Here is a 15,604-nt window from a genome sequence, read left to right as displayed (position 1 = left end):
CTCTTTAAATTACCAGAAGGAAGCTAGAATCCAGTTTTTCTCGGAAAGCTGAATTTGTGGAACATGTTTCCGTGAATGTTAATAGCCACAAGCCCTGGCTTAATCTGTTGGCTCTCCCAGTCGTTACATTTCACACAGTGACAGGGTGATTCATTTGACTCTTTATCTTCTTATTTGGAATCTCCTTGTTTCTGCATCTGCCCCTTTAGTACTGATGGGAGCAAGGACAGCTCATAGCTACATCTCAGCTATGTGTGTGTGGGTTTCCAAAGGCTAGTTACAGCTCTGCATATCCGGATGGCAGTTCCTCAGTTTTCTGCTGTGTCTTCTTGCATGCAGTTGTGTTTTCAAGTTGAGGGACTAGAACTCTTGATCTTTTGACTTTATTAACTCGGGAATAGGGTTCTGTAAGTGAAAAATTGCTTACTTATCTTGAAAAATTATGACAAAGGACACAGAGCACCAATGCAGGTCCTTGGGAACTTTGTATTTCTTGCCACTAAGTTATCAGAGACATTCTGATAAAGGAAGTGCCTCTTTCTTTTATCAACATGCAATTTAGTTGTCCCCAACCAACACAGGTGAGGTCTAAAATTGAGATTTTGCATCATTTTCTTTCTAAACCCACTGCTGCATAAACTTTAACAATTTCAAAAAGATGTTCCTAAACTGAAAAGAATAAAAAATGGGGGTTTGATGAAGTCAAATATGCCCCTTCTTTGGTGCTGACTGAATTAAAATACAGGAGGTTAGTTCAGAAAAACCTGGGAGTGACAGGAGATAGGGACCTCTACTAAATCAGAGTGAAGTGCAGCAGTGCAATTGCTAAGTCATACCAGAGAGAATGTAAATAGTAACTGGGAAGCTTCAGTGTGGAAAAAAAACAGGGAAAGGGGCACAACAAATTAAAAAGGTTCTCTGGATCATTGAATCTACTCCTTTGCTATCATGATGTCCCACAACTGATAAAGATCTGTCTTCAAACAAATAAGCTTTTTATTCCCATTGCTTGTCTTTTAAGGTTATTCTGAACTTCACTCTGCTATTTTTTTAAAAGTTTCTGCAAGGTTGCAGCCTTAGTTTATTTATGACCAGCGTGTGCCCATTTTAAGATCTTTCCTTTTATAAACTGTAACCTGCTATTAGCCACATTTAGAAAAAGTTTTAGGGCACAATTCATCTCCTACAAGTATGTGTGTTCTGTTATGCTAACATTGTCCCTTTTCTTTTTTATTTTTAACTTACAGGAAAGCAGAATAATGTGCAAAACCAAGATGAAACAGATGTGTCATTACGATTCAGACAGAAATGTAAATCAGCTGAAGACATCAGAACAAAATGCCGTGTGTTTCTGTGCTATCAGTTACTCAAGGGATAGTTACAGGTAACGCCTTTCTGTGCATATTGCTTCCTTTACAGCCTTTGATGTGATCTTGTGAAAGGTAAGTTCCCTTCTGGAATGTGCTCTGAGGTCTGAGGCAAGTCAACTGGAGCTCTGGGAGTGTGGTGGGAGTGTGGTGTCTCCAGAGACCTGGTTCCAAACTTTCTTGAGATGATTGTGTGAACAGCATTGTTGACAAAGAAAGAATATCAGGGTATAGTCTCATGATACTGAGAATGCCAAGTATATATTAATTCTGCTGTGGGAATGTCACTTGTGCCTTATATTCCAATAAAATGAATTACATTTTCTTCAGGTCCAAATTAGATGTAGAGAGGGTCCAAACCATCACCAGTGAAAATTATGCCAGTTGGAACATTTTTCTAGTGAAAAATTTGGTTTTGAAAGGAAAGATACTTTCATAGAAAGTGTTCACTGACCTCCAAATGTGCCCCCCCTATAAACCCCAAGGTCTTAAAAGCCAAAGAGGTTTGATTGTTGGCAGTGTGGGGATTATTCCCCTCCCTTTCCCCCAGCATTTTCCAATGGAAAATATTCAGGATTTGGGTTTTCAGCCCTTTGCTGAAATGTCAACATTTTCCAAAGGGTGAAGGAGGGGAAAAGAGAAGAAAAGAGAAACATGTTCTGACCAGCTCTAGTCAGAGCCAAATGGCTCAGTCCTTGATTTGGTCAGGGAAGCATGCTGGAGGGGAGAAAATGGGAGTGTCTTGGTTCCACACATAGCCTGGCTGGGCTGAGGGCTGCGTATCACGATCCATTTGTATGAGTCATTACGGCCGACATTTCACCAGGAGAGCATGTGTAGTAGCTTTTAAGCACTCCAGGTCAATATGTTAGTTGCAAGCACTGCTGTGCTGCTTGCCACGGCCACTTTGGCTGTCTGTGCATGTGTGGGATGCACACAGGTACACTCTGTTCAACTCCTCCAATATTTCCATGACGTCTTTATCTCACAGAGACAACAGTAACTCCTGGCACCCATCCAGACCTGAAAATTCAGTTCTTTCCCATTCATAAAAGAGGAGAAAGGAGAAAAATGGCATGTGCCTGTAAACATAAATGATTATCTAGGTCCTCTGCCTGGGGGACACCATCTTGTCCTCTGCAGTGCTTGGAATTTAGCCTTTGAGAGCTCAGGCAAACTATGGACAGTCAGGCTCTAGGTAGGGAGAAATGCTGGAAGAGCCAACATAAAGGCTGCTAACCTGCACATGCACATACATGTGCCATCCTGCTTCTTGGGGGAAAAGGAGTGGCTTTGTTTCCCAAGTACTGCTGATCCTCAGCTGTGTGCTCAGCCTCCAGAAAGCTGTCCCAGCAGTTGGGCACCTTCAGACCTGAGGAAGATCAGAGCCATCTCTGCTGCTGCTTTTCCAAGGTGTCTCCCACAGCTGCAGTGGGGGAACTGGTAGATGGATGCATATGCAGGCTAGGTCTTTGTCCCCCTCTAGTGACTCAACTGCAACAGAAGTTTTCAGAGTCCTACTCCCTCCAAGCAAGATGGTAGTTTTTCTAGGCCAGGATATCGAATGGTTTCCTTTCTGAAGGCCAGTAGGACATCTAACCACCACTGGCACGTCACATATTTATACACACTCAGACATTATCCATTACAAATGTAAACAGTAATTTAGGAGCCTGACTTTCTGCCCTAATGGGCCACGTGTGCCTGCTTTCCTTCCATGGAAGACGGCAGCCACAGGCTTCAGATGACAGCCCATGCCTGGTCCTCCAGGAGACCCAGCTAGAGCCACTGTTACCAATGCAAAAGCACATGCTCCCAATCTCTTGTAACCAAACACTTGCTGAGTCAGAGCCCAGTCACCCGTACACTTAGCAAGTCGCGTCAGCCATCTGTCACCAGCACATCCTCCTCACCGTGCTGTGACTCCGTGGGGAAAACAACAGGAGGCAGATTACGTTCGGCTGAGGAGCCAGGCTCTCGTGGGTCTTGGCTCTGAGTAACCCCTGGATTGCCTCCTAACCAGTGGTGAGGCCTTTGGCTCCACTTAATTTGGCCCTTTGTCAGGGAAGAAAGTGACATTCAGGTTCAAACACTGGAAGCTTTGCCTGACTAATGAGCGACTCCAAACAAAGCCGACTCAGACAAGACATGGATGGCATTGTGCAAAATGTCCCTCCTACAGACAGATCATCTACACAGGCCTCCACACTGGTGTTCTTCTCCAACCAGTGTTTAAAAAACAGCACCAAAATATAGGGTGCCCTGCTTCTTAAGGCCTTGTCCCACCTACTGTGTCAGCTAAAGCTGTGAGAGCAGCCTTGCCATGTCTCCTGTCCTAATGGACACCCGTGTTTCCTGGGGTTCAACCATGTGCTAGAGGTGCAGCCCTGGACGGCACAGCCCAAAAAGATGGGATTGCTTCCTGCCATGTGCCTGCCTTACTCCCCAGATGAGGTACTGCCCAGGTACAGGAGCCAGACTGGGGATGTGTAAGCATCTCAAGTAGGGATCCACAGGGGATTTCACAAAGCTCTCCTCATGCTGCTTACCATGACCTCCCCAGCGGGACCTTGCCAGCCTCCTCTGTCATGTGCTTGAAAGTCTGTTTTCCCTATCAACTCCCTGAGGGACAAATCACCCACACCAGCAATCTGACCATCTTACTTTATCCTAAGGCAATGAAGGAGTGCAGAGTGGATGTGGCCTTTTTGTTCTGGAGGAAAAAAAGTGAACTCAATGCCAGGCACAGATCCCAGGCTGTGTAGTTCAAATCGCGCTCAAAGCACATAATTCCCATTTGTGTTTGTGTGCACGCAGGGCAAGGGTGGGGGCTGGCTGGGGGGGTGAATATAAGAATGTAATTGTCATAATTTAATCCAAAACTACTTCTTGGAAGGAAAAAAAAATCAGGCTGACACAAAACAGCATGTTCAGTTATAAACACCACATGAAAGAGCCGTATTATGTTCTGCTTAGTAACTGACATGGAGCACTAGGATTCTCAGCTGCCCACTACTGGGCAAAGGACTTTCCAACTCTCCTCCTCACCCCTAAAACACAACCCCCCAGCCAAACTGCGGCGCAGATACCAATTTCTGAGGCCGCAGAGAAATTCCACATCGACAGTTCATTATGGGCAGGGGAGGCTGGCTGGTAGGCAGAGTGGCATGGAGCAGATAGCCATCTGGGACTTGGGGCGCTCCCAGCTGTGCCGGGGAGAGTGCACGCACATCTCCTGCAAGGCCATAGAGAAGTTGGCACGTGCTTCAGAGGGGCTTTTCCCCCTAGATTTCCCATAATGGGACAGCATATTCTTGGAATGATGTGCTGTGCTGGCATCAAGGCTGCTCCTCTCTAAACGGCTCCGGGGTCTGCAGACTTGAAGAAGTAGCAGCCATCAGGAATGGTGTCAGGGCTCTCAGTGCCCTTCCCTCCTCCTCCCAGGCCTTCAGCTGGAGTGACTCATTCTGTGTAAAGGAAGCACAGTCATTCTGGCTTAGATCCTCAGGGGTGCTTACCTACTTAACTCCGGATGGCACTGCATCCCTCAGAAAGCACCCAGGAACACCAGAGATCTGATAATTCACTCAGTATTTCTTCTGGAATTCACCAGGCAGAATTGCCCTTCCAGCCCGTGGGGCCAGGAAATAAAGTGAAAATGCCCTCTCAACCCTTGCTGTCCCCTGTGGTCCAGGTGGTTGGGGTCTCGTTTTAACTAGAGGCTCCACAAATCATCCACTGGAGTTGCTGCAACAGGATATCATGAAATAAATGCCTTCTGCTTGAAGAATATGTTTTTTAGCTTGATGCTAACCTTTATTTTTCATGGGGCTGGGTGACATTATTAGCACCCATGCCTACTGCTGAAGTGAAGCATCTTTGTTGTGGTGTGGGTGGGAGATGGGTTATCGTCAATATGGAGCAGAGCTAGAGAATGGCTTCTGTTATTTACTTCTTTTCTGTTCTTGTAGGATGTGTGACACTGTTTAACAAAGATATGCTAAACAGAAAAGAATCCAATTAAAATCTAGAATTGTCACCCAGGCACCCTTGGGAGATTTCCCTTCCTTTGGCTGTGCCCAGCACAGTCCAGTGATGTGGGAGAAAAGTGGAAAGAGGGTAACCAAAATGTATGCCTATGGTGACAGGTCTGGAGGAGGTGGAAGGTGCTGTGTTTTGCCTCGAGGGCTGGCTGGAGGCCTGGCAGGGGCAAAAAGGTATGCAGTGTTAGCGCTGCTGTCCCTGTCTGTCGCCCGAAAGGTGGAATTGAACCACTCTGTCGCTAGACAGCTACAGGTTTGAAGCCTGCACCCCAGACCACTGAGGGTCATCCGGGCAATTCTGTGCTTCTGTTGACCCCGTATATAAAACCCTACCACTCTTTCATCCTAAAGTAAGGGTGAGGGATGCTTTCCATCAGGATGCACCTTCCGCTCTTTCCCGAGGGGGTACCGCTCCGCACGTAGCGACGGCGCGGCGGTGGCGGGAGAGGAGCGGGAGGTGCAGCCCCCGCCGCCATCCCAGGAGCACCCCTGAGCGGTATGCAAATACAGGGGCGGTGATTGGCTGTCCCGGCGAGGGGCGGGGCGGGAGGCGCGCCGGGAAGGGTCCCGGGGCGGTGGGTGAGTCACGGCGCTTCCCAGAAGGAGCGGGACCGTCCCGCGCCCTTCCCGGACCTCCGGGGTCCCTTACAACACCGGACGGGGCAGCTTGTGCAACAACGGGGGCCACCCCTGCCCGGGCCCCCGAGGTGTGATGCGAGGAGACCGGAGCACTGGCTCGTTTTGAGCAGTACCTCTTCTTGGGTTTTCTTTTTTTTTTTTTTTCCCTCCAGTGGGTAATGCCAGATAACTGTGGAGGATGTGAATCTCCCATGAGATACTTCGCAGAACAATAATATCCTCTGGGAGGAAATTCCTCCCTGGCCCCCAGCTGAGGATCAACTTATGCCCCAAAGTATGAGGATTGAAAACACTTGTAATTTTATCCTAGCGAGTGTAACTATAGAGGCTATTTTCATAAACCCTTAAAAATTACTCACTTATTTGCCTCAAGAGATTCCTCTGAAGCGGAGCCATTTCTGCAAATGGATGTGGTTTCTAATGATTTTTAATTAGATAATGCTTTTTGGTGTAAGCAACAAATAAAACCATAGGCCTATTCCCCCTCTTGCTCGCCCTGGGAAAGCTGAGATTCAAAACTGCTCCTTGGTGGCGCAGCACCACGGCAGAACTGGTATGGAACAGAACCAGAGCCACAGCCTGAAGCTGGGAGCAGTTTTGTAGATGTCAGCAAAAGAAAGCAAAAATGTATATGGTGGGGCAGCACCATTCCCACTCACACCCAGGAACCCTGCTGGGCACAGCTTTGCTTTCAGTGCGTGGCTCCAAGTCATGACTTACCCCCTTGGAGCTGAACCAGCTCTGGTATGATCTGGCCCTCTGACTCCCCAGCACAGACATGAGAGTGTTTGAGGCCTTATTGTTTGTAGTGAGCAGCTTTTTTAGCAACTTAAATTTTCTTTAAAGAGCACATTTTTAACTCCAACCCAGAAGCAGGTCTCTTATCAGAAGGAGCTGGTCTGAGAGTTGCCCCTGTGCCAATGCCAAGCAGAAATTTTTCTTCCTTTCCTTGGTTTTTAGGAGTCTGTTGCTCAGTACATTCCTATCTCTTTACCTGATACTTATCCCAGTAGCAGGTGGTGTAATCTAGCAAGTGTCTTTTGTGCATAAAAATGCACGGGGTGAGGAACTGGGGGTCTGCGTGGGAGGAGGTGAAGGGAAATTAGTCATGGGGAGGAAGAGAGGAAGAGGTTAGCACGGGGGCTGAGGAAATCAGGTGGCTGCAACTATCCCTCAGGCTTCCAACCAAGCCCATCCTGACGTTTGCTGGGAGAGGCACGTCAGCTCAGAGATATGCTCCTGTTGGCCCAGTGGCATGTGACCTTGCTGACTGATTCAGGCCAAAAAAGAATGGCTGCCAGGGGTCAGAAGAGACATTCCTAGCTCCTGTACTTCATGTTCAAGGCTCGGCTTTGACACCACTTTCACTTTCTCTTTGCTTTCCTCTCTATCATCAACCTTTTCCCGATCTCTTCCCCTGCGGCACTTCAGGGGAAGGCTTCTTAGTGTGACAATGCCGCTTTCATCTTCTCTCTTTTGCAGCCTCTAGGATTTTTAAGCAGAGATGTCTGTCTCTCATGCCTCATCATCAATCTCCCTGTACTTTCCAGAAAAAGACCATGCCAAACACTCAAGTCCAAATGAAAAATAATAGCCAGGCAAAATAACTTCTGCTGAGTAACTGAAGGATCCATCAGAAGTGCCAGCTACTAAAACGTGCGTTATTCTGTAGTAAAGGGAGATGCAGAGATAATGAAGGCATCAGTTTCTAGAGATCAAGCAGTAGAGGAAGGTGCCTGAGAAGGTCAGCAGCAACACAGGAAATTATTCCAGACCTCAGAGTTGATGGCAAAGCAGTAACAAAGAAGTTGTGAGAATTTTCTCCTTGACCAGATGCGAGTCCATCTAGGTTCAGGTCAGCTTTTGGAGTGGAAGCTGTGCTAGCCGCTGACTTCCCTAGCAGGGATTGAAAATAACAATTCCAGGACCTCTGCATGTCTGGTTTTTAAAGGCCTTTGCCACTCCTGACCATAAGGGACTGCAGATGACTTGCTGTGCCCGATGGACGTGCCGTTCTTCTGTGGGGAATGGGGGGACACAGGGAGCAGATACCCATGGGCAATACTTGGTGCAGTTACTGCAGCTGCTTCTCAGTGTGCCTTAGAGGGCCCAGGCCTGATCAGGAATCAGTGTGTATACCTGGATGCTGGCTGCAGGCAATGATCATCTTATAACTTCTGATGAGATTTAGAACACTACCAAAATAGGTGTATAAGGCTACAAAAAATGCAAATAGGTAGCTCCTAGGATTTTTGAAAGCATGTAAATAAGGATACAGATGTGTTGATTTGAAAGGTTTCACAGTACCTGATTTGCCTTTAAGCATTTCTTGGAAATCCTGTAAGCACTCAGCTTCATCTTTAGACCAAATGTCTTTGAAAATCTGACCCTTTGCCATTAAAAGTATAGAGTAAATCTGGTTTATCAGCTTAATGAAGGAAAAGCTTGCTTTCCTCAATAATGCTCTTAATTAAAGCATTTCTTAGTGTCTTTGGACCTGATTCTCCACCTTATGCAGAGAACTACACTGTGCCAAATGGGTGCAGAGCACTGCCAATTTAGGTTTGATTCAATGCCCATTCAAGTTAATAGAAATCCTCCCACGGAAATCAATGGGATTTGGTTCAGGCCCCAAAGTCAATGGGAAATTCTGACTTGTTAGTACTTTATGTCCACGCTGCACCAGTGTAAGTAAATATTCAAGGTACAAAGCCTCAGAGAGTTTGGAAGGGGCTTTGTAAGGGACTGCTGGGGCAGACTGTAGCCTAGGCTATTTAGCAATTTGCAATGCCTAAGACTGTCCAACTGCTTTAAACAAATCAGTCTGAACTTTTCCCATTCATTTTTTATAGCACTCTTAGCACTTAGCAATACACTCTTGATTTTTGTATTGGGTTGGGTTTTTTTTTGTCCCAGGCTGACAGAACAGAAAAGCATCTGCAATGCTTTGTTCTTACTTCTTCTTTTAACCACCAGAACCTGATTTGTGTCAGAAAAGATAAGCCTAGATCCCTACTGTATTAAAATAATTATTTGGTGTAAGGTGGTGGATGAGGAGGGCTGTTATTCTTAGCAGCAGCAATGAAATTTCAGCAGCTGATGACGTCAGTGCTAAAATGTCAGTGTGAAACAGACTGGAACAAATTAAGAGTGTAGTGTCGTCACTGTGAGAGCCACGCTGCCCTCCAGAGGGACTGTGGTTGGATGCTGCAGATGCAGTTCAGGAGATGGGGGGACAGAGGTTTGTGGGAGCTTCTCAGAAACCTCAAAAAAAGCAACAACAAATGTCTCAGTACCAGACAGGTCAAAGAAGATGCTATTTGAACATTCCTGCCCATCTCATGGTGTGAGCTCACAGCAAGGGAAGGGTCATGTGTACAAACCAGATTCCAGGAACTAATACAGAAAAAAAGGACAGAAACCAAAATAATATTGGCTGTTTTCTAGTCACTTAATAAACTAGGCTAACTCCATCTCTGATGATACTCCTATGACTCAAATTGAAGAGAAATTTGGCCTGAGATGACTGTTGTCATGATGTGCTGCTTAAAAGAGGGCAATGTGCTTGGACTAGAGGTGATCGTGAGGCATTTTATTACTTAACCGTGCTGTTGCATTTGAAGAGTGCCTTCAGGCTATCCAAAAATGCTGAACTCAAGGTGCAGAGAGCTTTAATCAAAATGGGGTAAAATTCCAAATGCATTCATGCTTGTCCTCAAAAAACTTGGTCTTGCTCATTTTTTGGCTAGTCTCAGGTTCTGTTGTTAGACTCGACCTTGTGTCAGCACAGGGCACGGATCCTGGCTTAGATGTGGTATCTCGGGGGTCCTGATATCTTGGGTCTTGAGCCCTGCATCTTCTTGGTCCAGCAGTTGAATTGCCTTGTTTGCAGGGGTCTTGTCTTGTTGGGCTGTGGGATGTGCTGTGTTGGGGGGACTGGTAGGGAGGGTTGGGACCATCCTGCCTGCCATTACGGAGACTTGCAGTATTTTGTATGGAAATGTGGGAAAAGTCAATATTCCCTGGATTAGGGTTTCTAGAAAACTAAAACTGGTAACAAAACTGCTCTGTGTTGTTTCACTCCTTTCTAGAACTGCCTGTCTCGTGGCTGCAGGGATGGATGTGGTTACAGCAGACAGAGGAAAATCCATTGAGATGTGTGCTTATCTATCAATTGTACCAGCTGTTTCTGGTATGCAGCAACTGACTGACCACAGTAAGGAAACGCGGATGTAATCAGTTAGCAAACCGCTCCTTTCTCAGCAAGGATGATAAGGATTGTTGGCAAACCCACAGAGAGTTACGGGAATAGAGGAATTGGTGTGCTGAAGTCACTTCCTATCACCCGGGAGTCCCTGTGCTCAGAGCATTGTTTGCTTTCTTAGTATGGATCTCGGTGTTTGTCTGCACTACTCCAGATCTATAAGTGCACTCACCCTGTCCCAGCACACAGAAGCCCACTCAGAGAGACTGCCAACACAATCTTCTGTCTACCTTTGTGGGAAGGATTCAGGCTGCCTGTGAGCAGAGAGAGTGATTCTTTACCACATCTTTACGCCGGCAAAACACCTTTCTGCAGAGATATTTGCAAAACCAGGCATGACTTAATCAATTCTGGGAAGAGGCATATGCCAACAGAAACACTCTTTTGCCAACACAAACTGTGCTGCCACTAGAGGAGTATCGGCAATCCCACTCTTGTCAGTGTGGGGCCTCCACTTCACTGATTAGGTGCTGTATGGGTGGACAGTGCAGGAGGTTCCCAGCCAGTGAGGTCAGTGCTGAGGTGAGCCCCTTCTCCCTCATCTGAAGAGGAAGTGGTGGCTCTTTCAGCTGCACCTGCATCAACAGAGAATTTACAGAAACTGAAGGTGAGCTCCTGAATGCGCAGCTGGTTGCTGTTGCAGTCTGTAGATGGGAAAATAGTCTGCTGCATTGTATGTGGTCAACACAGATATGATGATACCTTGGCAGTATCTGGTGTCTTTTCTGAGGTCTTGACAGCCAACTCAGAGAGGGCTTCTGCTGCAGCCCTGCGTGCAACTAATTGCAGCCTAGCACTGAGGTTAGTAGAATGCCACTAGATCAAAGCTTCCTTACTGGGAAGGCTGGAGAGCCTTGACAAGGATGAGGCAGATCCGGTGCCAAAAAGCATTGTGTCGCCTTGATGTCAGCATTTCAGGTCTAAAAATGTGACTGGTAAAAGCAGGGGAAGCAAAAGATTGAATGCTACCTGCACTGCATCCTGTTTAGCCAGACTTTGAGGATATAGAAATTAAATGTCCACAGAAGGAAAAAAAGACTCTTCCTAGATTTATTGGGTGGGTTGTGTATGTGAAATTGAGCTCTAATACAAATCCCCAGTAGACAGTATTTGAGACAGAATGGCTTTGTTCTGAATGTGTTTGTAAATATGTCTATATTTTTAAGACCTGCCACTGTAAGAGACCCAAGATGATCTGTGATTTCTGCAATCTCATCAAAGAGAGCAAGTGAGTGATTCCATGCGGTGGAGACATACAGCCCATGACTCACAGCCCTGAGTCACAGCATTGGGACACTTCAGCATTCAGAAACACTAGTAGTGACAGAAATCAGGATGATGAGCAAGCAGCTGTTACTCATTCTCAGCTGGACACCATAAGCATGTTTGTACCAGTCAGTGTGGCTCTGGCTCTTCTTTGTTTCCTCCTGCAGACCTGCAGTCATCTGGATAGCGTGGTGACATAGCTCACTTAACATTTTGCCTCTGGGCAAGGGATGATCAAGTCTGGTCTTTGGCTCCTAAAGTGTCCTGCTTGACTCTATTAGGCTCAGCATAGAGTTTTCATGGCAGTTTTCACTTTAGATTACTTCCTTATCTCTGGAGATCAGCTCACATTGCAAACACAAATGCATTGATCATCACACGGGTTAGAAAGTGTATCCCTATTTACTACTGATGGGGTGGGGGGCTGGGGGCGGGCTGAGGCACTAAGCAAGTAGGCAACTTGCTCTCAGTGACAAAGGAGGTTTGTAGCAGAGCCAGGAAAAAACTCAGGAGCCTTAAACTACCTCTCTTAATCTCTAACAACTGAACCGTATGCTCCATTGCATTCATCACTTCTTCATGAGGTGGCAGTTTGGATGAGAACGAGTGCCCAGGAAGTCACTTTGTTTTTTCTGTCTGGCCTCTTAATGCCTGTGGAACATTTTTATTGAATTCTTTTCATGGCCATCAGCTTTGGTGCGGGAAATGATTCCAAGAGACAAAGACTCGGTTGCGTGTGTGCACGTGCGTGTGGGGTTGGGAGAGGGGAAGAATAAAAAATCCATTTCCAGATGGTTGAAAGGATGCATATCACTTTGCTATTGGCAAAAACAACCTCTTTAATTTTCAGGATGTGTAAGTCACAGAATTGCAGCTGGAAAAAAACAGGTAGAAAGGGAGGCAGTGGGGTAAAAATAAGAATTACTAATGAAAAATAACCCAACTGATATTTGAAAATCTAGGCGCTTCATTTTTATGTAAACAGGAGGGAAATGTGCTTGCTGAGGAGGATCTGTGTAGAGCAGGTCCAAATTCGTATCATCTCATTTTCTTGTTAGCTTATTTGCTTTGCATTCCCAACTGTAGCCTCACAGGAAATTCAGTCCCTGGCAAGCTTCAGCTCCAGACAGGAAACGTTCTGAGGAATTTCTTCCATACAGGTACTATATTTGCTTGGAGGGATAACACGGTGGAGATATTTACCATGGCTGGATTTAACTAGCAGGATATTATGCATGTTGATGGAGTTGCTGGGAGTGATTTCTGTCTGCAACCACCAGCATGCCATGTTTAAACAAATTGTGCTGCTCTGCCTGCCTGTGTGAAGATTTGCATGAGATCTGGGCCAGATTCTCCCTACTCTGACAGCAGCACAGCCCAACTTATATCAAAGATATTTGCTGATGTCAGGAAATATCAGGATCAAGCCCGTGCAGCAGGTTTTTATCACATGACAAACTTGGTCTTATCCTATTTGCATGTACAGATACTTGCAAGCATTATTTTGATAGGACTGACTGGAGCGGGGGCAGACTTATGCTGGATGTGCAGATGGAAGGTCTTTGCTCTTGCCTTTGCTCTCTGTGGGGACAAAACACAGAGGGGGGAGACTGTAGCAGCACACTGCCTTTCAGAGGAGTGGTTGGTGCTGAGTGTGGCCAACTGGGACGCAAGTTTTTGACACCTCTTGGGATGCTTTCCTGCCTTTCACTGCAAGTTCAGAGCAGGCCTGTTCTGCTTATTAGTCCAGAGGAGATCACAACAGTCTGAAAAACAAGTGCCATAGATCCGCCAAGGCCACTTTGCTGGGTAACTTCAGCATCATAGGTGAACAGTGATTTGGTAGGTTGAATAGTTCTTGATGCACCCAAGAACAATATCCCTTTCTTTTCAAAACACATCAGTGCTTTTGAGTCTTTAATGGAGTTCTCAGGATATAAAGTGTGAAGAGAAAAGAGTGATCAGTCTGAATCATTGTCTTGCAAGGGAAACGTGAGGGTTTAAGTACATGGCTGGGAACAATCCTGTGCTGGCAAGGAAATGGACTGCATGACCCATCTCAAAGATCTATGATTCACTGGAAATACGGAGAACAAGCATGAAAATGTAGGAACATGTAGTGGTACCTTGCCTGCTATTGCAGCGCAGCCTCCAGCTAGAGACAACCCAACCATGTTTACAGGTGTGCTCTGGGAACAGGCTTTTTCTGTGGGGAGCTGTGAAAGGCAGCAGAATGTCTTCAAAGCCTTAAAGGTCTCTGTGCCACCATGCCAAGCTGTGGAAATGTAGCTGTGTGTGCAGGGCTGAAGCATGGATTTTTTTTAAAGATTTTTTTTTTGTTTCTGAGTCAGGAAGCGCAAGTGCAGATCCTCACATTTAATGCTATTGGGGGGAAGAAAAGATTCACAGACTCCCCTGCAGTGTTAGTGAAAATGCAGCTTTGGCCTTTAGTGCCCTTTGTTACATAAATACAAGTAGCGTAGACATATTAATCACCCTGCCATTGAGGGAGGAACAGAGCAGCAACCTCAAATGCCACCCACTCCCCATTCCCGCTCGCATTTGATGTTGCTATTTTAAGCCACACATTATTTCCTGCTGTGATTTTATTTTTTTTACCCAGCTTCTAATTCTGGCTCTGAGGTAAGCTGTGACATACGTATCCCTCCTCTCCCCCTCCCTGCTTTCCTCCTCCCCCTGCACCCACGTCCTCTTTATTGCTGTCTTTTAGAAATTTTCTCTCTCGTAAGCAGCCGGGTCCCAGAGGTTAGTTACTGAATGCCCGCAAAAAATGTGAAGAGACTGATCTTCTTCCTGCTTTTGGACTTCAGTGCAAACAATATTGAGGTCATGGTTTGCAAGGCAGACTGTTTTGAAAGTGTTATTCTCCTGCTCCTCCCTCCTCAGAGAGGTTAGTGTTGTAGAGAGGATACTCTGGCTGGCAAGGAAGGCTGCTGCTCAGCAGCTAATGATGGGCCATGACCAGTGTACTCATCTGCCAAGAAGGTAATTACACCAGTGGCATGTGCTTTGTGATGCAGAGGAGTTAGGACAGAGCTCAACTGCTTGACAAGGGTTTTCTCTCCTGAGTCTGCTTCTCTGTAAAGGCGATCAGCAGATTTCTAGCCCCCAAGTAGTTTCCCCCACCGGCAACCACCTCATCCTGCCTGTGCCAGAGCACAACTTCTGTGTGTCTCATTCTGCTGCATCCACGTGTCTCCTGTGGCTTTCAGCTGCCACTGGGTCAGCCCTGAGGAAGGCTGTAACTGCGTCAGTCTAGGGCAGAAAAAGAATGGAGCCTGCAGTTCCCGGAAGGGCCCGGTGCACCAGGCAACTGTGGCTCATCCCCTGCGTGAGAGCGTGGCTGAGCACTGATAAGAGCTCTGCCAAGGTGAGTTTGAGCCCTAGGAGGAAATCTGAGGCCTGCTTCTGTGCCACAATTGAGGAACATTACAGGTTTATCCTCTTCTACACCCACTTGCCCCTTCCCTCCCTGCCAAGCAACCCATCCTGAAAATCTCCTCTGACTGGATGTTTGTTGCTGCAGACGAATACCTGCTAGCGTAAGAGAGCAGGCTGGGTGGCAGCAGGCTGCTGGCAAAACCCCGGGCCTTGCTTCTACATTCAGGGAAACAGAGGCCTGGTGTATATATTTCACACAAACAATCTCACGCCTTTCCCTTCCTGTGAGTTACTTTTGGAGCTGCCGCACGTGGCTCTTGTCTGTGTGGTACGAGCAATAGCTGTGGGAAATCCCAGGCTGGGTGTTTATGTGTTCTTTATCCTCCCCTTCCCCAGACGGGGATTCCAGTTATGCCCTTTCTGAGATTCCCGGAGAGTGGGAGAGGCAGAGAAGTTGAGAGCAAGAAGCCCTTTCCAAGTGGTTTGATGTTAGTTACAGCCGCTGAAAGTCTTTGCTGTGCTTTCACCAGGACTGTTACTTTATTTCCCCAGAGAAGGCTGCGGAGTCACATCCCTTCCCAAGAGCAGGCTACACGCTAGCGTTGCATGCTCTGCTGCTTGTT

General features: G+C 46.7%; 1 long non-coding RNA gene across 2 annotated transcripts in view; it reads left to right on the top strand.

Annotated features, from left to right (window-relative positions):
- The window catches only part of LOC113966871, a 55,176-nt gene that overhangs the window by 18,724 nt on the left and 20,848 nt on the right, over positions 1-15,604 (top strand). The window contains exons 3-4 of one of the 2 annotated variants that reach the window (XR_003533987.1): positions 1,248-1,345; positions 10,141-10,241. This is a non-coding gene — a long non-coding RNA (uncharacterized LOC113966871). Of the gene's footprint in view, positions 1-1,247; positions 1,346-10,140; positions 11,299-15,604 lie in introns of those variants that run through there. The other variant, XR_003533986.1, reaches the window with a different exon arrangement.

Source organism: Neopelma chrysocephalum, unplaced genomic scaffold, assembly GCF_003984885.1.
Source record: "Neopelma chrysocephalum unplaced genomic scaffold, ASM398488v2 Primary Assembly neopelma1_61b, whole genome shotgun sequence".
Classification (NCBI taxonomy): domain Eukaryota; kingdom Metazoa; phylum Chordata; class Aves; order Passeriformes; family Pipridae; genus Neopelma; species Neopelma chrysocephalum.
Note: the sequence above shows the minus strand (reverse complement) of the source record. Positions and strands in the feature narration are given on the sequence as shown.